The sequence below is a fragment of the Podarcis melisellensis genome (assembly GCF_964234715.1).
Source record: "Podarcis melisellensis genome assembly, chromosome: 5".
Taxonomy (NCBI): domain Eukaryota; kingdom Metazoa; phylum Chordata; class Lepidosauria; order Squamata; family Lacertidae; genus Podarcis; species Podarcis melisellensis.
Genome location: NC_138537.1, coordinates 43,702,430 through 43,725,349, shown reverse-complemented (window position 1 = coordinate 43,725,349; position 22,920 = coordinate 43,702,430). Strand labels below are relative to the sequence as shown.

Genomic DNA, 22,920 nt, shown 5'->3' with positions numbered 1-22,920 from the left:
CTGGTTTGTATTCTGTGTGAGCTATCTAAAGGTTTTGATGATGAAGCAGTATATAAATACTGATAGATAAGTAAGTAATAATACTTACTTAATAATAAATAGAATACTTTTGTTTAGAAAGGAAAAGGGAATATCAAGATTTCGAAACTTTGCTGATTTTAACCACTGATTTCAAAACTGCACTTTCGTTTCTTTGAACACCTGAGCAACTCTTGGGATGAAACAGCTGGTTATAAATATAGTCCACTTTTCAGTAATTTAGTTATCAAAATACCAGCTTTCTCTTGGGACACACTTCCACTTGTCCCATGCCTAGAAATCATGGGTCTGAGCAGTTTTCCGTTTCCCCTGCCACTTTCCCCAGGAAAACCTGCTCTTTAGCGCTGAATTGGCACAAACATCAATCTGCAGAAAACCCAATTGACGTTTGGTCCAATTCAGCGGTAAAGATTGGGGTTTTCTCCTGGGCTGGGGGAGCAATGAGGCAAGCGGAAGTCTGGGTGAGCCCTTGGCAACGCTTGTCAAGCTTAATCCTATTCCAAGCTGGAAGACTTATTTCATCTCTGTACAAACTATTGACAGAAAGGTGGAGAATTTGAAAGCTAGTTCTGAAAGTGTCTGAATGTTGACTCACCTTGAGGTCTTCACCCCATGTGATTGCTCTGACATTTTTCTTGTCACACTGTTCTGTTTGGGTGGCACAGCAGAAATATTTGAGAGCTATGTTGTTTCTCTCCTTCCTGCTATGATTCTGCCCCCCCTCCCCCGGTGAGCTGTTAAAGTTGGTCATCGTTTCACCAGCCAAACCTGTGCAGCTGGATAGGTTGCCTGTGCCAGATTTTGAAGGGGTTAAACATTTACTAGGCTTTAATGTGCTCTGTAAGCATGACTGGCGGCACATGATGGATTCCATCCTGTCATGTGAGGCTTTGGGCTGGAGAGTGTGATGTGCTATGGGTGGAGTGTTCTCCCCATCTGGTGTTTGCCCAGCCTGGTGAATTCTCTTCGGCTGAAGGAGGCGAGGATTTGGGAGGGAGGGAGAGAGGACATCCTGGATTACATTACAAAGACTTGCTGGCTGGGATTGATGAGAGCTGCAGCCCAAAGCTTCTGAAAGGCACTAGGTTGGTGAAGACAGGAAGAAAACTCATACAGGGCAGACCTCTGAAAGCAGGACTACAGATTGTTAACATCTGTCAGAAACAGGCAAAAATGTGTGGCCGTCTGCAAACTTCAGCTTAACTAACATACTGCCCTCTAGTGTCAGATCAAGGGCAGTCTATTGCTCGCTTTCCCTTGAGTTGTGCAACTCTTATGATTGCATCCTAAGTATACTAGCGAGGCAGTAAGTCCCACTGAACCAAGTGGGACTTACTTCTGAGGACACTTACACAGGATTGAGCTGTCTGGGAGCAAAAGCTACATAATGTAGTAGGAGCACTTGAAACATTTCAGAGAGACATCATCAGAAAACTAGCCATATCTCTGAATGCACTCGGACCATATCTTAGTGCCATAGTTCCCAACAGACAAATAAGAAACCACCTGTGGGTGTCCTAAGGTGGTTGCTTTCTGGCCTGTTGTAGAACAGTCTCCTTGAAATCACTATAAACTTTGTACAGATGGAGAGCTGATGTACTGTAAATGTTAATGGCATGAGCTAAATACCTACCTTGCTAGGCTGTTATAAGAAGAAGAAGATGATGATGATGATAATAATAATAATAATAATAATAATAATAATAATACCCTGCCCATCTGGCTGGGTTTCCCCAGCCACTCTGGGCAGCTTACAGCAAATATAAAAAATAGTAAAAATCAGACATAAAAAAATTCCTGATACAGGGAAATAATGTATCAGAAACATTTCCTGTAGTTCACAAGTTTGATTTTTTCCCTGTCCAACTTTTTTGGCTGCTATATGAAAAGACCAGATTTAAAGAGTTGTAACCATCTGATATTTGGGGTGTTTCCAGTTCTTTACAATTAACCATTGCTCAAAACCAGTGGCATGAGATGGGTTGGGCTGAAACCTGCCCAAGGTCCTGTGGGCAAATAGGGATTTGAATCTGTCCTTGTTCCAAAGGCAACACTGCCGACCAAATAACATTTCTCCACTATTGGTGTCATAGGCCTTTAAGAGAAGCCCCTCCCATGTGTCCGTCCGCCACCCCCCCCCCCAATATCTACCAAATAGCAAGATTCTCCAGTGAATTTCCAGGAACAGCTGCTGGGCGAATCATTTGGCTGCCATAGTCACACCAGGGGGTTGGGGATGCACTTCTGTTTGAAGAAGCAGAAATCCACAGAGCAAGTAAACACCAAGGCCTGGAGCAGCCTCGTGACAAGGAAGATGTGGGCAGGCCTGTCTTCTCTGATCGGCAAGCAGGACACAGATATATCTACTCTGCCAGCCAGTCCTGAAGCCGCCTGGCATTCTTGAACAGATGAGGGGGTGGCAACATCAGGGGCTCACTGCAAATGCCTCGTGGTGCAAGAGCATTGTCGGAAGGGAGGCTCAGAAGCAAACAAAGGCCAAAGGGCTCTTGATCTTCCAGTGATCCTATCCCATAGCCCTTGAGATTCCATACCAGAGTCCTCACTAAATCAGAGATAGAGCCGTTGCTCAGAGATAGAGCATGCAAGGATGTTTGAGGTTTGGTTCCTGGCATCTCCTGGTGGGACTAGAAAAGACCTCAAGACCTTGGAGAGCACCTGCCAGTCAGTGTGGAGCATATGGAGCTCTGTGTAGCATCTGGCTTGTTTTTCACGCAGCATCGCATTGTGACAGCAGGGCCGATGATAACTGCATTGAACTGTATTGCCAGTGGTACTGCACAGGAGAAGGGCCTTGGCTCAGTGGTAGAGTGCACATGTTGCATGCAAAAAGGTTCCATCCCTGGATCTTCAGATACACTGCCAGGCAGTGTCTATAATACTTAGCAAGATGGACCAATTATCTGGCTTGGTATAAGGCACCTTCCTGAACTTCCATCTATGCTCTGCCACTCTGCCTATGTACCTCCATGTTTATTTTTCTCCCTGTGTTGTGAGGACTCCTTCCTCCCACCACTATCTGTCATTCCCTCCATTGCTGTTAATTCAGAATCTGCTGAAGTTCAGCACCTAGGATAAGCTAACCTGGGGTCCTCCAGATGTTGTGCTGACCCAACAGCTCACATAATATCTGACCATTGCTGGGGATTGGACTGGATTCTGTGAAGTGCAATGAGGTGGCCTATGTGCCTGCTCAGTCTGCTGTCCCAGTGCTAACTATCAACGGGCAATGTAAAGGTCTTCTCCCTCCTTTATGGTTCTTCATCTTTAAACTGGATTTGGACCAGACAGCCCTTCAAAGGCAGGACTTTAAGGACCACAAACCTGTGCCTGGGCTGCGCTGCTTTAGACTGCATGTGGGAGATGACAGACTGGAATCATCCAAATTACAAAATAAAATTAAATCCCTGCACATAAAAAGCTAAATGCCACAGACAAGGGTTTTGGCCTAGCCTTCTCTCTGACATGTTCATTTTCCATGTGCAGGAGTTGTGTCCTCTTCCCTTGAGGCAGCAAAGTGGTTTACTCCCCTATGGGGTGTGAGCGGAGGGACAAGCGGCTCATCAGAACAGGAATGGGGTGGGCCAAGCAGCAGCGAGGTCATGGGAGGTCCGTGTTCACAGCCTCAGCACTGCCTCACCTCACCTCATCCTGCATCACCACCACAGCCACTGGAAGGGCACTGCCACCAGTCTGTCCTCCTCACACACCACTGCTGAGTTTGAACTAGGCTTTACAGTATACACTGTGAAGAATCTCCCCTCAGACAATTTGCTGTTGTGAAATCTTTACTGATCTGCTCAGTCCCTTACAGCTTCAGGAAGGTGTCACACTGCTTAGCTTACCTTGGGCCTGTCCTATCTATCTATCTATCTATCTATCTATCTATCTATCTATCATCTATCTATCATCTATCTATCTATCTATCTATCTATCTATCTATCTATCTATCTATCATCTATCTATCTATCATCTATCATCTATCTATCATCTATCATCTATCTATCATCTATCTAATAAATATATATATAACCATTTATTTTACACACATATATTCAATTTCTTTTATTATTATTTTGCAAGAAGCAACCTCTTGTGCAACATCAGATACAACTGGACTATTCTAACTCACCAGGAGTGGATTAGTAAGTCAGTGGAGAGTTTTGTTGTGGTCCAGAGAGGGGCCCCAATCCTCTGCCTGCAGAATAACTTTCCTTTAGGGGGCTCAAGGCAGGGTAAACAACAAACAAGTAGTGGTTTTATAAACCGATTTAGACCTAAGCTGATTTAAAAGTTTGCATATACCTCCATCATGGCTGTCAACGTTTCCCTTTTTTTAAGGGAAATTCTCTTATTCCGAATAGGATTCCTCGCAAGAAAAGGGAAAAGTTGACAGCTATGAGCTCCATATGCTTATTGAATGATGGCAAATAAAATATCTAAAATGAGCATTGGAAGACTTGTCACCCATGTGCCCTGGGGCCAGGCAGGCAAACGTGGAGCAGGTTTGCACTCCCAGGGCTGCCATCTGTTGAAACTGGTACAATATTAGAGCTGGGAACTTCCCAAGTGAATGGCACTTTAAGGAAATATTATTTGTTTTGAAATGCTAAGGTTTGATGCAAGTTCAAAATCCTGCACGAGCACATTATTGGAGCAGGGGGCAGTGAGCCATTGGAGCAATATCCCTGAAAGATTATATAAATCAATGGCGCCCTCTAGTGGCTGAAGGAGGGAGCAATTTCTGGGGATCACAGGTGGGGGGGGGGGGCTGGCTTAAATAATAATGGGAGATGTGTTCAAAAGGATTTGGCCAGGCTTGAGGATGAGGACAGCTATCTGGGTTGGGGGTGGAATATCACCATCTGGGGAAAGGCCTGTCTGCACCTGTACTCGGCTTGCCATCTGTCTTGGCTCCATCTCCTCAGTGGGCAGATCTGTTGCAAGCGACAGCACAGCAGCAGGCAGAGTCTTGCATGCGGCCATATTCCTGGGTCCTTGCTTGCTGCAGCCAATGCAATGAGCTTCCTCACTGTACAAAGCGAGATCAGGCAGCAGTGTGTGTGTGTGAGAGAGAGAGACTGACTTCCTGGCCTGCACTGCTGGCTGGCTGGCATGGGCTGGGGACAGGAATGGTACACACATGCCTGGACCTTCACCCAGGGACAGATCTTCACAGCATGGAGAGACCCAGTGCAGCCGTGGGAGGGGAGCCCAGGGATGGTTAGAAGTGATCATGGAGCAGCTTAGGGGTAAGAAACTGACGGTAGTTGTGGATGGGAAAGGATTTTGACATGAGCTTAGTTTGCAGGAGCACAGGAAGCTTGCTTTATACAGAGTCAGACCAATCACCCATCTGGTTCGGTGTGGTCTGCACTGACTGGCAGCAGCTCTCCAGAGTTTTAAATGGGGGGCATTCCCAGCCATACCTGGAGATGCCAGGGATTGAACCTGGGACCTTCTTCATGCAAGGCTGGTGCCAATGAGCTTACATTGCCCTTCCTGGGAGAGATGCCTTTACATCCTTTGAAACTTCCAGTGCCACTGCAGTGAAATGAAGGGGGCAGCCCTTTAGGGGGAGGAGCTCCATGCACATAGTGGAACTTCCACAGAGATTGTTGAATTGCAAGGTGTGTGTGTGTGTGTGAAGCCAATCTCTTCCCAAGGAATTCTTTCTCAACTTCCGGAGAATGACCAACTTACAAAGGAGATCAAGCCTCATTGCACCTTTAATAGAAGATGGGTTTCTGGCAGATATATGCAGCCCCTCCCCCTCAATTCCTGCATGACAAGCTGCATGGACCAAAAATCTTGCAAGCCACAGAACTATTGAACGTGCAAGAGTCTTGCTCACCTTTGTAGCCAGTCACCTTTGAAAAATAAACAAGGGGAAGTCAGAGATAAGTGGGAAAAGGCGGTTATGCAACCACAGTTGCTCAGCTTAGGTCAGGGTGGAATAAGCCTGAGCCTGTCCATAGCTACTGAACCTGCACCTACACAGTTGGGTAAAGGTGTGCAACTAGAAAACATTGGGGCAAACTGGGCTGCACATGCTAACTGGAGGCCTCCCCCCCCAGGTGCCCGTTGGGGATGTAGAGTGTTTGGTGAGTGGGCAAAGAGCCCCGTGCTTTGCAGCCGAATGAAGGGTGTTTAGAGCCTCGGAGGTACATTGTCATGTACAGCGGTGAGCACATTGTTTAGTCGTTTCCGGCTCTTCGTGACCCCATGGACCAGAGCACACTAGGCACTCCTGTCTTCCGCAGTTTGGTCAAATTCATGCTGGTAGCTTCAAGAACACTGCCCAACCATCTCGTCCTCTGTCGTCTCCTTGTGCCCTCCATCTTTCCCTCCATCAGGGTCTTTTCCAGGGAGTCTTCTCTTCTCATGAGGTGGCCAAAGTATTCAGGCCTCAGCTTCAGGATTTGTCCTTCCAGTGAGCACTCAGGCCTGATTCCCTTAAGAATGGATAGGTTTGATCTTCTTGCAATCCATGGGACTCTCAAGAGTCTCCTCCAGCGCCATAATTCAAAAGTAGAGCACATCAGCAGGCGCTAAAGTTACACAGCAATTGCAGATGTGTGCGCGCGCGCTCCTACTCCACATCGCTTGCGGTTGGCGATGTGTGGATGCAAAAAAGTCAGTCGCGCGGCGCACCACCAGGCGACTCTGAGATGGGCCTCTGGGTGGCGAGGCGCTCCGAGCGGAGCTGGTGCGCCCGCTGGTCGTTTTGCGCGTGTGTCTCAGGCCCGGCCGAGTCGGTGGGGGTGGGGGAAAGGGAGGAGGAAAGTGGGGCTGGGCGGAGAAGGAGGGTAGGGGGCGGATCCGAGACACGAGAGTCCCGGTTAGCCGAGGGGAGGAGCCTGTTCAAACTTGTCGAGACGCGGCGGCGCTGCGAGCCGGCCGGGGGAACTGTGCCCCGTAGCGGCCCAGCGGCGGACCGGCACCATGGAGGCGGCCAGGCCAGGTGCGGGGCAAGGCGGGCAGCGGGAGGTCGCGGTCCACTTTCCGGTGGGTGGGGGGAGACGGGCGGGAATTCGTTTCGGGGCCCAGGAAGATCAGAAGGGGAGAGCTCCCCCCTCCGCCAAAAAAAAGACCAGCCGATTTGTGCGCTAAGAGTCTTGGGCGCTGAGTTACAGTTGGCGAGCGAGGGGCTTGCTTGGGAGCCTCTTTCGGGACGCCTTTCTCCAGCGACGGGTCGCTCCTCCGCTTCCCCCGTCCACCTCCCTTCCTGAAGGGGGCTGAGTTGGCTGCGTGGTCCCGCCGCGGCGATCTTTGTTGTTGCGTGGAGTCGGAAGCAGGCCGGCGATGTTGCTGTTTATGCGCCCCCCGCTTCCCCCTCCATCTGCCTGCTGGAATCACATTCTCCCTTCGCCATCCGTCGACTTGCGTCTCCCGCGCTGGGAAAGGAGAGGCGCCGCTGCCTCTTGTCCCGGCGGCGAGTCGGTTTCTGAGCGCGTAATGTTGTTCCTTCGCGTTACTTTCTCCATGAAAGGGCAACGGAGAAGCGGGAGTCTGCGCTGCCGCGTGAAGGTGCCCCTTTCTCCCTCTTCGTCACGGGGCAGCCTCTTGCCAGCCAATGAGCTTGTTGGTCTGGCCTAGTGGGCTTCTCCCTCTCCCTCCTTTCATTCACGGGGAAAGTTTGGCCGCGGCCTCCTCCTCCTCCTCCACATCCTCGGTGCTCTGAATCTGCGCCAGAACCTGGGTTGAGGGAGGCCAGGCTGTGTGCCAGAGCCCTCTCTCCCCTGCCTGGATGGGTTGGCTTGGAGTTTATGCCTGTTGAGAGTCCATTGCAGGTGCTTGCTCTGAGTCCTCCAGCTGCCCCCAGGGAGAGGGCTGTGGATGCCCCAAAGGAACCCCAGAGTGATCCCAGCAGCCAGGATAGGCTAGGCAAAGCCCTTGGATGATACTGTGCAGAGCAGGGGGAGTGAACCTGTGGCTCTCCAGATGTAGTAGGACCACAACTCCCATCATTCCCTGCCATTGGCCATGGTGGCTGGGGCTGATGGGAGCTGGAGTTCAGTGGTCGGCTGTGGGGTCTGGGACAGAGTGTTAGTCTCTCAATGCTGGAGGTGGTGTGCATGGTGTGTGGAAATTGTAGGGTGGATGAGTGTAGGTTTCTATTTTCGGCACAAGTGTGGGGAGGCCAATGAGGAAACCGTCCAATGTTGATACTGGGAAATGCTCCCTAAGCATCCTGTAGGAGCACGTGCAACAGCTAAAAAGTCTCTTTGAATGTGTTTATATGCACACAGTTGCATATTATGCTGGAAGCATGTGCGTTGCACTGGGCAGACCAAACAATGCTGGCTTTCCCTGTTGTACGTGTGTTTCTGTCAGCTCCTCTTTCTGCATTTAGCTGTGGTGACTGACTGCGATAAGCCCTGGAGATTTTTGTTTGCATGTGGAATAACAGTGGGTGCTGTGGGCTAATATCAGAAGCATTAACTATAAAAGATCCTCTCTAGGACAAGAATGTGATAATAAGGTGCATTTATATCCTGCCTTCAAGGAATTCAGGAATGAATATATGTCTGTCCTCCAGTTTTATCCACACAACAACCCTGCAGGCTAGGCTGAGAGACGGGTCCAGAATTGCCCTATAAGATTTGTACAGTAGTTGGATGGGGAGTTGGACCTGGGTTTCCACAGTCCTGGTCTGACCCGCTCAGCAATAGTCCAGCAATATCTGGAGGGCACCACGTTGACGAAGGCTGCTCTAAGCCATCTCACTCCAGCTCTATGAATTCTCTTATTCTGTTCTCTCTTTTTCTGTCATTGGGAGAAAAAGTCGCGACTGTGTGTGTTAATTACATTTCCTGGAGAAATGAGGTGGCCTCTTTGTGTTTGTGAAGAGGACAGACAACAGGAACCATTCATCACAACTCATTGTGTTCGGATTCTTGCCTCTGTGTATATGGTGCTTTTAAAGATCCAGCCTGAGCCTGTTTGTGGTAGGGACTCTCCTGTTAGGACTCTCTCCTGCAAGCTTGTGAATCACCATTCTCTATAAACAAGAACCTGAAAGCCCTGAAACTTTTAAAACTCTCTGCTGCTGGCAGTTTGGTCCTGCAGGGCTTGGAAAAGTCTGGGCAAAGCACTGCCATTTGCAGCTTTCAGTTCCAGGCCAGATGCCCGTGAACGATGGATAGGAGAGAAAAGTATTGAAGGGCCAGGAAGCCTCTCCAGTGCTCAGACTGCCAGGGCTGGGATTTAGGGAATCTTTGGTGATGGGTGCATCCGTGCATGCAAAGGCAAGGGGGGGGGGGAGCAGCTTTTTCTTGGGTACATTCTGCTGGCAGAGTTGAGAGGAGGGAGGGGGACTGTGGAAGGGTAAGAGTCTGCTTGCTCTCTGATCATGTTCTTTGTTCCTCAGCTTTAGGCTGGACAGGCTTGATAGCTTCAGCAGATGCCTCCGCTCCTTGCTTTGAAGTGAAATAGATGGGGGAAGGGAGGGTACAGCCCTGAGCGACCTCCCCTCCCCTCCCCGCAGTGTCTTGTTCGCTGGGCAGCATTGTTACACAGGCACACAGCTTAAGACCGAATGCTAAGAAGTGGAGGCAGCAGGCTACTCCTCTCCCTTGATGGCTTTCCTAGACTTATTCAGATGCCGTGCACAAAGTAGCACATTTTATCAGTGGTGTAGCGTGGGTTGTCAGCACCCGGGGCAAGGCAAGTAATTTGCGCCCCCTAACCTGTGGATTTGTGCCCCCTAACCCTAACCCCCAGATGTTGCGCCCGGTGCAGCCGGCCCCCCCTGCACCCCCACGCTATGCCACTGCATTTTATTCCAAGGAATTGGGAGTGGGGGCTGTGGTCATTGTTGGGTTACAACTCCCATCACCCCCGATTGTTGACAGTGCAGGCTATGGCTGATGGGAGTTGAAGTACAACTATATATAGAGGGCCACAGGTGCTGCCCTTCACTGCTGCATTGTGGGAAAAGAAGCCTCTGAGTGCTGAGAGTGGTTTGGGAGAAATCGTGGCGGAAAGGGGCTTCTTTTTTTGGTCTCCCAGTGGAGGATAAGCATAGATTTCCAACATGGAAAGCTACTAGTGGTTCCCCACGGTCCAGAAGCATGACCCACATTAACAAGGGGTTGCGCCCTCAGCATAGTGAGCCCAGTTCTATGGAGCTTCGTCCAGTAGGAACCAGACGAGGACTGACACTGCAAAGTTTCAGATGCTGGGTCAGAACAATTTTTTTATTTCAGGAGGCTGCTTTAATGTTCTTGTTTTCTCATGTTTAATCTATGCCTTTTGTACATTGTATGTTTAATTTCTTCTTTGTGAGTTGCTTTGAGACAACTGTGAAAAGTGAGGTAGTAGACCTTTAGACAGAGAAACAAATGAAGAAACAGTTACAGTCAATGACTCTCCGATCCAGCTAGGGTAGGGATAGATGGTCCCTGCAGATTTATCTCATGAAAAGCCCAGCACAGCGCCAAGGGCTCTTGAACCTCTAGATATGGCCCTTGTGGAAGGTTAATTGCTAACTGTAGCCAGTTGGTTTGCTCACATCTAGAGATCTCAATTTTGCAGGATATGAATGCCTAGCAGTGGTGTCCAAACTTTTTTCAAAGAGGGCCAGATTTGATTAAGTGAAGGGCCATGAGGGCCAACCAAAGTTGTTGTTGAGGTTTTTTTTTTTAGGATTTTACCCAGAAAATAAACTACCACAGGGGCCGGATTAAACCGTCCAGTGGGCTGGATTAGGCCCCTGAAATGGACTTTGGACTTGTCCTGGCTTGGGCTTGTCCAAGGATGCGCAATGGCAGAGTTCTATTTCAGGAGTTCCATGTTGGGGATTGACAGGGCTGGGGGAGGCGGCTCAGTCTCCCAACAGCCCACTTGGTTTCTGTGCTAGCTGTAGGAGAAGAAAAACCCCTTTCTCTGCAATCAGCATGGAAATGCAGAGGGGTGCCAGAGGAGCAGTCAATCCTTTCATCCTCCTACTTCCAGTCCACTTGGTAGAAGGCTTTTCTTTCTTTCTTTCTTTCTTTCTTTCTTTCTTTCTTTCTTTCTTTCTTTCTTTCTTTCTTTCTTGTGGCTAGCTTGTTAGGAGGGTAGAGAAGCCTACATTTCCATGGGTGGGATTGCAGAAAAGGACATCTCCACATCTATGGCAAGCATGGGAATGCAGGCTAGAAAAACAAACTCTTGAAAAACAAACTTTTGTTGGCTTATTTACAAGGCAGGTGTATTGAAGTGTATAAACTGTGAACTAGGAAGTCCTCAAGAAAATGTTTCCTTTGCAGCAAACTCAGAGGTCTTAACAAACCAGTACTCTCTCAGCCTCAGTCCCTTCTCTGCAAAATGGGTATGATAAGGCTGATCTTACCTTGTGAAGCATCATTACTGAACCAATGTATGTGATACATTTTAAACTCTCTAAAATGCTCTGTAAAAGCGAACTATTTTGGTTAACATGTTGCAGCTAGTTGGGATTAAGGCTCTCTGCAGCTGGCCCTCTATTTAGATTGTTTATCTGCCAATCCATTTTTTGACTTCCTGCTGTTTAAACTTGTATAGTGGTGGGCAGCACTGCCCCTAGGCTTTGCTGCAGTCAGCAAATTAAAATCCCCTCTCTAACCCCCCCCAAAACACCCTTAACTGTATGCTGAGCAGCACAATGCCACCATACGCAATGATCAAGAGTTGATTAGAATTCTGATTTCTCATTTTAATTTCCAAAGTAACTCCTTTCTTCCCCTTGACAACTGGGCCTGTGTTCCAGAGATCAGTTGGCAATCAGGCCGTGCCCCCTGGTATGTTGGGAGCCCTGCCCATCCCATGAGTTGCTGAGCTTGCTTTGTGCTCCTCTTCCCTCCAAAAGTGCAACACAGCACATTTCTCTCTGCCCTCAAGTATTCACATAGCTGAGGCAGATGCCACTGGAATTGTGGTGCCCGCATATCCAGTTTGCCACTATGACTGGGCTAGCCTAGGTGGCGAGGCCTTGGGCTTGGGAGTACAGGAGTGTGGCCAGCTGCTGGCTGCCAGGATCTGGTGTCAGCATACTGGGGGAGTTGGGACTGTGTGCGCACATGTGCACACATGCGCCTTGGGATCTGCTTACGCTACGTAGTTATGATGTGTCAGGTACTTTCAGGGTTCAGTAGTGCTCAGAAGGCCATGTCTTCTTCTGTTTGTACCTGTTCATTCCACCTTCTCTTCTTTTCTGAAGGGTCTCCGTGTTAATTGTACTGCTTTCCTGGAAAAAAAACCTGGTGCAGGCACATCACCCGGCAGCTTTTGGTTCTCCGGTGCGAGCCCAGGTCATCATATGGGATTAAATCCTTACTCCCCAGGTTCAACGAGAGGGTGAAGATGGTTCCTCCTCTCCATGGCTTTATGTGGAATGTGTGCGCACACATGTGGAGAGGAACCCTGCTGGGTTGACCCAGCTTTGCCCCGACTGAATGCTGCCCCTGATCAGTGTGCACTAGGCTGCTCTTCTGGGTGGCCTGTCACTCCACATCTATCCAGTGCTCCTAGTGATCATAACTCATTAGCTTGTCATGTGTGCAGCTATCACATGGTCTGCCCTCATGCTGGGGAGAGTGGATCTGCACTTAAAGGGGTGGGGTGCCCTCCGGCAGACTGGTCCAGTCGTGGTAATGTTCGTGCTTTGGTAGGTGGCATTTCTGTCCCGCAGTGTGCTCTTCTCTGTGTTCTACAGCATCTGCCTGCAGACAACATCTCCTTGTGTCAGATAACTGCATCATACCGTGTTGCCAAAGATCCTGTGTAGGAGACGGGTCTTCTTGACTTTAGTGGTAGAGCACCTTTGTTGCATGCAGGTGTTGGCTGCAGGTTCAACTCCTGAAATCTGCAGGTAAGGATGGGAGAGACCCCCTGGAGAACTCCTGCCAGTCAGTGTAGACAATACTGAGCTAGATGGGCCAATGGCCTGACTCCGTATGAGGCAGCTTCATATCGTAGAATTGGAAGTGACCACAAGGGTCCACTAGTCCAACCCCCCACAATGCAGGAATCTCAACTTAAGCACCCATGACAGATGGCTATCCAACCTCCAAGGAAGAAGAGTCCACAACCTTCCAAAGGGGTCCTTTCCACTGTCGAACCTGTCAAACATGTTCCTGTTGAGTTTTTTCTTTATACAGTAGAGGTGGGGGGAGGAAAGCACAGCAATGTGAAGTACAGTCATACTGCGAGTTGTGTTTGCTTCATTTCAAGTTATGAATGCGGCAAACCCGCAGGAGCTCTCTATTGCATCATGCGCAGAAGTGACGCTCTACTTACGGACTTTTTGGGGTGCGAATGGGACCCTGGAACGGATCATGTCCATAAGTAGAGGTACCACTGTACTAAAGTGAGTATTTGGCTCAAGATAACCAAATCACTCAGTGCTCTACAGGAAACAGCAACAAATTATCAGGGACCCTATATGTTTGACTGGAGAGAGACAGTGCTAGAAACTGAGATATGAAAGCTAGGAGCTAAACGGCACCTTAAACCTAGGCACACTTTTAAAATAACAAGAATACAAAGCTGAAAAATGAATGAACTGCAGCTGAAATCTTATATTCATTTTTCACATGGTCTAGTCCTTATCTGAAGACTGCAAAAAACAACAACAAAGCCATGTTTCCCCTGCCTGCCCCCCAATATTCTTAAGAGGGTTTTTTCTCCAGTCTTCAGAGAGTGGCTGGAAGTGGGGAGGCAGCAAAAGGTCCTCCTTTCCTTCCACTCTGCAGTTTTAATCTGAAATCTTAGGCCCAGAGCTCAGAAACTGCTTGCGCTAATGAAATTCCTTGTCGCAAAACGTGCCTAGAACAATGGGAGTTTCGAATGCTTATTAGACACCAAGCATAAACAAAATCTTCTGAATCCTCTGAAAAGAAATGTGGCTGTTCTGATGGGGTCACACTCACAAATTCTTGACATCCAGTGCAAGGGAAGCCCTGGTGGAGGTGTGTGGAAGATACTGTCTGATCCCATTTGACCATGTAAATGGTCTAGAAAAGAACTTCAGCTGACTGTGCCTTCCCTGTTCACAAACCTGAGGATGTTGAACTCACAAAGCATATCCTTGCATATAAATCTGCAACAAGCAAATAAATACAAATTAGCAATGTTTCTACTCTGAAATCCACTATAGTGTATCCCAATGCATTTCTGGCTTGGGAGTCATAACCTGTGGAACAGCCTTTCCCAAACTGGTGCCCTCCAGAGTTCTTGGACTCCATCAGCCGCAGCCAGGCTTTCTCAAATCTAGACTTAATAGGCATCATGAATTAACCTTTTGAAAATAGATCAAAAGTGGAAGTCTCAAATAAGAATGCTTAGTATCTTTTAATTAGGACATTTTTATATGCTTTCCTGCCATTACTTCAGATTTTCAGACAAAAATTAAACCGAGGAGATAACGTACGTTTCCGAGCACAATTCAAAGTGCTGGTGTTGACCTTTAAAGCCCTAAATGGCCTCGGCCCAGTATACCTGAAACAGCATCTCCATACCCATCGTTCAGCCCAGACACTGAGGTCCAGCTCTGAGGGCCTTTTGGCGGTTCCCTCATTGCGAGAAGCAAAGCTACAGGGAACCAGGCAGAGGGCCTTCTCGGTAGTGGCGCCTGCCCTGTGGAACGCCCTCCCATCAGATGTCAAAGCGATAAACAACTACCTGACATTCAGAAGACATCTGAAGGCAGACCTGTTCAGGGAAGTTTTAAATGTGTGATATTTTAGTGTATTTTTGGTTTCTATGGAAGCCACCCAGAGTGGCTGGGGAAACCCAGCCAGATGGGCGGGGTACAAATTATTATTATTATTATTATTATTAATAATAATAATAATAATAATAATAATTTATTTATTACTGAAGGATGTCCAGCAACATGTCTGTTCCAGGATTTGAACATTATTTTGCCTGTTCCATTTACTATCCACACAACTTTCCAGGTGCTATAGACTCTAATAAAGGTAAAGATACCGCTGCCCGTACAGGCCAGTCGTGTCCGACTCTAGGGGTGTGCGCCCATCTCACTTAAGAGGCCGGGGGCCAGTGCTGTCCGGAGACACTTCTGGGTCATGTGGCCAGCGTGACGAAGCTGCTCTGGCGAGCCAGCACCAGCGCCGCACACGGAAACGCCGTTTACCTTCCCGCTATAAAGCGGTACCTATTTATCTACTTGCACTTAAGAGTGCTTTCGAACTACTAGGTGGGCAGGAGCTGGGACCGAACGATGGGAGCTCACCCCGCCACGGGGATTCGAACCGCCGACCATACGATCGGCAAGTCCTAGGCGCTGAGGTTTTACCTACAGCGCCACCCACGTCCCATATAAACTCTAATACATGCAGGTAAAATGGTGCAACTTTCTAGGTGCTGCTTTGCATCCCTTGGCAATAAAGAGGTTGGGATTTCCCTAGTCTGGATTATTTCAATGTTGATATATCTAAGGATTTTCTGGTAGAAGAAATAAAAATTTTAAACACAGTCATTTTAAAATAAGACCTCTGATTGATTGGTCCTAGTGATCTGGGTTTGACAAGCATTAAAAATTGTCAGACATTAGGACCAACCTCTAACGAAACAGTATCAGATTTATAAGTGTGAGGGTTTTAGAATTTTTTCAGCCTTTCTTAAGGCAGTTTTCCTTTGCTCTTCTAAATGTAGAGGGGATAGTAGCAGAATGTATGTTGGGTTTTTTTTTTTTTAGGAGGAGCTATTTTAATACTGTATAAACTTGCCTAACGTTTGGACCTTACAGATTCTATTAAGCTATTTACTTTAAAAATCAAATAAAGTTTCTAGGCCTCATGATGGAATAGTTTAATTCCTCAGCAGTTTCGAAACTATAAATCCCATTTTGTGATACTTTGTTCACTGAAATATTTGTGACACCCCCACCCACCCTGCAGAAAGAAAGAAAAACTCCCAAGAGCCTCATCTCCCTTGAAGTGATCTTCTTACTGTGCTCTCCTGCCTTGCATAATGGGTTTCCCAGGTGCTAGGCCTGAGTGGTACAATCTGCAACTTTCTTAGGCTGTTGTCTCTGAGAGTGGCCCAGCTGTGAGGTCAAATTCGGGACCTCCCTGGAGTCCCAGGCTCATTGGTTCAGGCCAACATTTGCATGAAAACGGGAGCTTTTGTCTCCCAACTTCGGCTTCTGCTGCTGTTCCTGCTGGTGGATTATTTCTCCCATAATCCCTTAGCCTGGCGGTTGCTGGGAGATGTTGATTATGTTAAGGACAAGAGGATCCTGACATCAAACAGGGCCTGAAGCAGCAGGGGCCTGCATGGAAACAAAGATCCGGTTTCGAGGCAGATGCCTGTCCTGGATGAAGAGGAGCAGCAAGTGTGGGGTGGGTGGGGGAGGGCATGGCTCCCTAGATGGATGGACTGTGGAAAATGGGCTCCCTTCTCTGGGTATCCTTGAAATTCAGCTTATAAATGAACTCATGTGTTAGATGACATGCAGATTATTGTGTCTCGAGTACATTTATGTGTTGTGTTGGCAAATCTTAGGCTGCTCAGAGAACTTCTTGTCATACGGCAGCCCATCAGCAATGCAAATAAAAGAATAGATTTAGATGAGGATAATGTCTCTGGCATGATTTTGGGCTGTTTTCATACTTTGTCTTTTGAGGTGCACTCCTTTTGTGACTATGAAACTTAGAGGTGGGCATTTGACTAGCCAAAAAAGACCCTGCCTCTTTAAAGTATTGGCATTGTGAGGACAAAGGAGAAAATAAATAAGCATCAAACTCTTGTTTGTAATTACATTTCAGCTGGGCCACAGTGGCTGCCTTGGCACGTATTGGCAAGCCAAACTTTCTGACTTTTCGTGGTTTATTGTGAACAAGCCATGCGTTGGTGCATCCTGCCCAATAGTTCCAGCTTCACTCCTTCTCTAACATGAGAGTTGTAAACAGTCCAGGAATACTTGGCTTATCATTATGTCTGAACTCACAGACCCTGATTTGCTGCTTCTTAACAAGCAATGTTAATGAGCCAACCTTAACCCACGGTTCGTGGTTGATTTGCTGATTGGGACTTGTTAGGGAATAATACACCACGATCCATGGCTTAGATGCAGTCTCCTTCTTCTCCAGGGTGGGGAGCAAAGCAGGAATGATTGGGCAATCTGCACTAACCCACTGCTTGTTCACAATAAGCTGCAATAGACTGGAAACTTTGGCTTACCGTTTCGTGCAAACATGGCCACTTCAACAAGTTATGTAAGAACCTGGCTGTTGTTTTCTTAAAATATAGATACATTATTACAGGGGCAGGCAAACTAAGGCCCGGGGGCCAGATGCGGCCTAGTCACCTTCTAAATCCAGCCCGCGGACGGTCTGAGAATCAGCGTGTTTTTACATGAGTAGAATGTGTCTTTTTATTTAAAATGCATCTCTGGGTTATTTGTGGGGCATAGGAATTTGTTAATTCCCCCCTTCAAAATATAGTCCGGCCCACCACATGGTCTGAGGGACGGTGGACCGGCCCACAGCTGAAAAAGGTTGCTGACCCCTGCATTATTATATGAGTACTCTGCTGTCCTGGGTTCATTTCAAGATGTTCCTTTCCACGTGTCTCCTTCCAGTGCTTGAAAGGGTGGGGAGGAATGGACAGGCAGGAAGCATGGGATACATTAAGCATAGTTGGGATTCATGCCAATGGTCCTTCTGGCCTAATAACTTGTGCTGGTAGGGTTGGTTGGCATCTGTCTGTCTTGGGAGACAATGGAAGAATGTGCCTTCGGGGGTGAAGTTAAACTGTTGGGGAGTTGCTGTGGCTGTGGCTGTAGAGGCGATACAGGGGAGACATGTTTTGTTGCAGCTGGGGCAGATGAAGGTGCCTGGTTGCGCTGATGCAGGTGCACACTTCCCAGCAGTTGTTCCTCCTCTGGTTAGGGACAGCAGTGGTGATCATCAAAAGGAAGAAGCAACACCCAGAGCAGAGCAGCTTTCCATCCTGTTCTTCTGTGAAAATTGTGCTGTATTCCTTAGTTCAGGACTAGCCAGTGTGAGCCCTCTGGGTGCTTTTGGACTCTTGCACCCATCAGCCACAACCAGCCCTGGCAATGGTCAGATATGATGGGAGCTTACAGCCTTAACAGCTTTGGCTGCCCCTGTTCTAGTTCTTGTTGGTCAACAGGATGGAACATGTTTGGAAAGTGTCCAGAGGGCTGAATGCGCTGAGCACAAGTCGTAGTTGAGAGATATAAAGCCAGTTCAGGAGCTGAACTTTGAAAACACCATCTTTAGAATGCATTGCCAGCAACCAGTGAACTGAAGTTCTCAGTTTACGTTGATCAAGGTCCAAACATGGAAATGTGTGCTGTCTAGGGAAGAGTGACGCTGTATAGCACACTGCACAAAAATCAGCATCTTTCATTTGGGCAGAAAGACTGGGGTGGCGGAGAATCTGTCTGCAAGATGCCTCTGTTAAAGTTTGTGGAAGCCGCAAATTCAGTATCCTTGGGTGATGCGGAAGGGGGTTGACAAAGGGCAGATTGTTGTCTGCTTGCTGTAAATGAACTTTCCTTTCAATGCTAACTGCAGTTTCTCAGCATGTGTCACACATCTCTGATTCTGTGGGCCAAAATAGATGTGTGCATGCTTATTATACACTAACAGAATACACTTTATTCAAGTGTTGGAGAGGGTCAGGGGGTGTCTCCTGCTTTCCTATATCAACACGAGTGTCAGGGGGAGCAGAACGAAACCTGTCCCTTGCCTTGCCATGCCATGCTATGCTTGACTGCTTTAAACTGTTTTCCATCAGCCTGGCTTGGATACCAGAAGTGAGTCAGGCTGTGAGAGGCAAACAGCCTTAAGTGGCTGAATATGGTGAGTTAAGACAGGATGGGGGCCTTTGTTGTTCTTCATGCGCTCATTTTGGTGCAAAAAGTAAGATTTTATAGGCAAATGGGTGAATACACATATGGATACCTAGTTTAGCTCTGTGTTGTGCCTGTCATTTAAATGACCGGGGGGGGGGGGAGTTCCTTTAAAATAATCCCAAATTGCCAGTGGCATGTGGACATAGAGGGTGCTGCCTTCGTGTCGGACCATTGCTCCTTCTGGCTCCCTGTTGTCTACTTTGAGGGCGGGGAATCCAAGGCCAGCGATGTCTTCTGGGGGCTACATGTGGGGTGGGGCCAGCTGCAAAAGTGGACAGAGAAATTAGTGTAAAATTTACCTTTATATGGTAGCCTAGTTTCTTCTTATTTATTCTGTATCACCACACACCCACAACCCCCCCCTGTCCTCCCTCCATTGTATACCAATGCAAGCAGGGGGCATTACTAGAGAGTTCACATTTCAGCCAGGGGGCAGGGGTGGCATATCCCATTTTGCCGCCTGAGGCAATATGGGAAGTGCTGCCCTGCTGCTGCCACCACTCCCACCCCCACCATACCTGCCACTACTACTGCCTCTGTCTGTTGTGTGCCCTGCCACTTCTGACGCTGGTGGGGTGACCGTGGGGATGCTGCCTCAGGGATTTCTACTGCCTGACGTAGTGATCTCACCATGCCTAATGGCAGGGCTGGCCCTGAGCAGAGAGGGGTGGGTAGGGAGGGAGGGAATGTAGCATGGGGAGGATTCTAAGGGTTCTAGGGAGACTCGGGTGTTTCATTGTCTCCTGGTCTTGAGGTTCCCTCCCATCCCTGATCTACTCTGTGTGGCAGTCTTGAAGATGTCCTTCTACCTGGGACCTTCTAGCTGGAGATGCTGGGAGTTAAATATGAGATATTTTACGTGCAGGTCATGTCCTCTGTTACTGAGCCATGGCATTTTCCAACTATTTGGGATGGTTGAGAAACTCGCATGCTCAAAACTCTTTGTTCTCTCCAATCCTGTGAGGAGATTAAGGAAACATCATGTTAGGTGGCTTCTTTCATTCTGCTTTTGTGAGCTATTACGGAAACACTTTTATGTTTTCTATCTTCTCTCAGCCATGAAGGCTAAGCTATCGGAAAAAGGAAAGCTTAGGGTTCTGAGAATTTCAGCCAGTGTTTTCAGGCTGCACAAAAATGGCTCAGCTCCCGCTGTGAGGAGGTTGGACTTCGCTATCAGGCAGAAGACTCTGGCTCTCTGATCTTGATAAATTTGGTTATCAGAGCCCCATCTCCATTCCCTTTCAGAATCTTGTTAAACATTTAACGCCCTGCTTCATTATTTCACTTGATGGGAAGCTCAGCAGGCCGCTTTTGGACAGAGACGACTTGGCCACTGCACAATCTATGCCCTGGTAACTTCCAGTTCCAGATCGGATTATTGCAGCACATGCGACATGGAGCTGCCCTTGAAGATGACTCAAATTGCACTGGCCAGATTACCGGATGGGGTTCCATTATACAATAATAATAATAATAATAATAATAATAATAATAATAATAATAATAATATTTTATTTATACCCCGCCCATCTGGCTGGGTTTCCCCAGCCACTCTGGACGGCTTCCAACTGAATATTAAAAACATGGCTCAGCGTTTCAAGCAGGGCTGGGGGACATTTTTCAGCCTGGGGAGCCCTATTCCCTCATAGGCAGCATTCTGGGGGCATACCTACAGTGGGTGTAGCCAGGGGCAACAAGTGGATGGAGCAACAGGTGCGATTCCTTCCTCCACACAATAGGTGCGCAATTCAGCGGTTTCTACACCTGCCTCTCCATCTAGGCAAGTAAGAGGCATTGTCACAGTTCAAGGACACATTCCAGCCAAGCAAAAGCACTCAAGGATGGGGTGGAGGAGGGCCACTGGCACAGCGGGCATTGGCATTTATGTGGCCTGAGGAGAGTCTCAAGGGTCAGATGGAAAGACCTGGAGACCCAGATTTGGTCCCCTGTCTGGAGGTTCCTTATCCCTGGATTAAAGCTTTAGTTGACTGAGGCCAAAAATACCTGAAAGATTGCTTCATTCCCTAGAGGCCCTCTCAGGTGTTAAGATCAACAGATTGGGCTCCTCTTGGTAGATCTGCCACCCCCAGGGCCATGTAGTGGCTCCAAGCTTCAATCCTTGGCATCTCCAGGTTGGGAGAGACTTCCTGCCTGAAACTCTGGAGAGCTGCTTTTGTGGTCAGTGTATACAGTACTGAGCTAGATGGGCCAATGATCTGATTCTGTATAAGGCAGCAGTTCTTATCTTCCTATCTCAGAGGTGAGGGAGGTGGTGACCTGGAAGAGAGTATTTTCTGTGGCAGCCTTTAAGCTGTGGGATTCCTTCCCTATAGAGGTACATCAGATTATAAAGGTTTTACCATATGCTGAAGATGCCTTTGACACCTGAGATGCATGTTTTTAGAACCCAACCTATTCTTTTGATTGTAAATTGTTTGATCTGATTTTTAAATCGTATTTTTAACATTGCTGTAAGACGCCCTGGGACTTTATGGTGAAGGGTGGATAAGAAAATATTTTATTCTTATTACCTGTTGAGTAGGAAGGGTATTCTTTAACCAAAGTTAATGCCATTTACACTTGTGGAACATTCCCTAATTTTGTGGCTATGCTGCAGCAGGCAGCAGATGAATTTTGCATCATCTCTGCTCTGGCCCATACGGGCAGCTCATTGTCTGTGCTGTTGCAGGCTCTGTAGGCTATTTTCCTCTTCGAAATTGCTTTCTCTCTTGAATAGATTCCAATTGCAAATTGTAGCAAACGTTGAATTGCGTTAACCCTGCCATGCAGCTACCTTTGAGTTAAAATCTGGCAGCTTTATAAACTAGTCTGTGCCGGCTTGGAGTAGGAACAGAATAATCCCTTGTCTATGGATAGGAAGCCTAAGCTAACTGGAAAGGACATTGATGCTATTCTGGTGTTCTCTGCAGCAAGTGCAAATGGTGTTTCTGTGGCCATTCATCTAGCCCCTTAGCTCCCCATCTGCCCTGAACAATTTCCTGTGGGCACTTGGGAATTCCAGCTCCACAGCTATAGACTCTGCAGCTTAATTATTTGCTATCTTATTATTTATGCCATCTGGACTGGGAGCTGAGCTGTCCATATTGCTTCCTCTACTGGGACATCCACAATTGGGGGTTTGTTTTTTGTTTTTTAAAGGCCTTAGCTTTCCACACTTCAAAGGCATGCTTATATAGAACCATAGCTGTCAACGTTTCCCATTTTTAAAGGGAAATTCCCTTATTCCGAATAGGATTCTTCGCAAGAAAAGGGAAAAGTTGACAGCTATGTATAGAACATAAGAAGAACCCTGCTGGATCCAGCAAAAGGCCCATTTAATCCAGTATCTTGTTCTCACAATGGCCAACCAGATGCCTGTAGGAAGCCCTCAAGCAGCATTGGAGTGCAGCAATACTTTCTGCACTTGTGATTCTGCTTGACAGTAGTGAAAGTGTGAGCATGGAGCTAAAATGTGTATGAGGTCTGTCTGTTTGTCCACGTAGCCCAGTATCGTGTACTCTCATTGGGAGCAGCATTCCAGGTACTCAGGCAGAGGTCTTTCCCCATCACCTTTTTTAACTGGAGTGGCCAAGGACCGAACATGGAAACCTCTGGATGCAGTGCATGTGCTCTGCCGCTAAGCAATGGCCCCTCACCGCAGCATGTGCACAAAGCAATGTGTTCATTTTCAGCAATCTGGAATTCAGATTCAGAAATTCCCTGTTGCAGTTTGGAAGCCTTATGGGCAAGGTGGACAGCCAGTGGGCCTGGATAGAACTGGTGGCAGGTGGGCTTCAACCCCCCACCAAATTTTTCTTTCTTCCTCCTCCTTGATTAGGCCAAAGAACTGCCTGGGCAGGCAACACTAGAGTCAGATTTCAAAGTGAGGCTTATGGTGCCCATGGATATGCATTGGCAGGGTGGAAATAAGAACAAACCTTTCTTGTACTTCTGCAGATATGATGGTGTTGTTAAGGCAAACTATTTGG

At 47.7% G+C, this 22,920-nt stretch overlaps 1 protein-coding gene across 9 annotated transcripts in view; it reads left to right on the top strand.

Moving 5' to 3' along the window:
• LZTS2 (leucine zipper tumor suppressor 2) overlaps positions 1 to 22,920 on the top strand; it is a 67,338-nt gene that overhangs the window by 30,310 nt on the left and 14,108 nt on the right. Inside the window, exon 1 of one of the 9 annotated variants that reach the window (XM_081912295.1) lies at positions 6,909 to 7,021. The exons of the other annotated variants lie outside the window; for them this stretch is intronic. The gene's annotated coding sequence lies outside the window, so the exon portion shown is untranslated. Of the gene's footprint in view, positions 1 to 6,908; positions 7,022 to 22,920 lie in introns of those variants that run through there. 9 annotated transcript variants of the gene reach the window in all.